Genomic DNA, 1,505 nt, shown 5'->3' on the forward strand with positions numbered 1-1,505 from the left:
TCGTATTATAGTTCGTATATAGTCTCACGTCGTATTCTAGTTTGTATCTAGTCTTACGTCGTATTCTAGTTTGTATCTAGTCTCACGTCGTATTCTAGTTTGTATCTAGTCTCATGTCGTATTATAGTTCGTATATAGTCTCACGTCGTATTCTAGTTTGTATCTGGTCTCATGTCGTATTATAGTTCGTATCTAGTCTCATGTCGTATTATAGTTCGTATCTAGTCTCATATGTCGTATTCTAGTTCGTATCTAGTCTCATGTCGTATTATAGTTCGTATATAGTCTCACGTCGTATTCTAGTTCGTATCTAGTCTCATGTCGTATTATACTTCGTATATAGTCTCACGTCGTATTCTAGTTTGTATCTAGTCTCATGTCGTATTCTAGTTCGTATCTAGTCTCATGTCGTATTCTAGTTCGTATCTAGTCTCATGTCGTATTATAGTTTGTATCTAGTCTCACGTCGTATTCTAGTTCGTATCTAGTCTTATTTCGTATTCTAGTTCGTATCTAGTCTCACGTCGTATTATAGTTCGTATCTAGTCTCATATTGTATTCTAGTTCGTATCTAGTCTCATGTCGTATTCTAGTTCGTATCTAGTCTCATCGTATTCTAGTTCGTATCTAGTCTCATGTCGTATTATAGTTCGTATCTAGTCTCATGTCGTATTCTAGTTCGTATCTAGTCTCATGTCGTATTATAGTTCGTATCTAGTCTCATGTCGTATTATAGTTTGTATCTAGTCTCACGTCGTATTCTAGTTCGTATCTAGTCTCATGTCGTATTATAGTTCGTATCTAGTCTCATGTCGTATTATAGTTTGTATCTAGTCTCATGTCGTATTCTAGTTCGTATCTAGTCTCACGTCGTATTATAGTTTGTATCTAGTCTCATATTGTATTCTAGTTTGTATCTAGTCTCATGTCGTATTCTAGTTCGTATCTTCTCATGTCGTATTCTAGTTTGTATCTAGTCTCATGTCGTATTCTAGTTCGTATCTAGTCTCACGTCGTATTATAGTTGTATCTAGTCTCATGTCGTATTATAGTTCGTATCTAGTCTCATGTCGTATTATAGTTTGTATCTATAGTCTCATGTCGTATTATAGTTTGTATCTAGTCTCACGTCGTATTCTAGTTTGTATCTAGTCTCATGTCGTATTCTAGTTCGTATCTAGTCTCACGTCGTATTATAGTTTGTATCTAGTCTCACGTCGTATTCTAGTTCGTATCTAGTCTCACGTCGTATTCTAGTTCGTATCTAGTCTCATGTCGTATTATAGTTCGTATCTAGTCTCACGTCGTATTCTAGTTCCTATCTAGTCTCACGTCGTATTCTAGTTCCTATCTAGTCTCACGTCGTATTCTAGTTCCTATCTAGTCTCACGTCGTATTCTAGTTCGTATCTAGTCTCACGTCGTATTCTAGTTCGTATCTAGTCTCACGTCGTATTCTAGTTCCTATCTAGTCTCACGTCGTATTCTAGTTCCTATCCAGAGAGA

This window comes from Priapulus caudatus, unplaced genomic scaffold (assembly GCF_000485595.1).
Source record: "Priapulus caudatus unplaced genomic scaffold, Priapulus_caudatus-5.0.1 Scaffold2364, whole genome shotgun sequence".
NCBI classification, from domain to species: domain Eukaryota; kingdom Metazoa; phylum Priapulida; class Priapulimorpha; order Priapulimorphida; family Priapulidae; genus Priapulus; species Priapulus caudatus.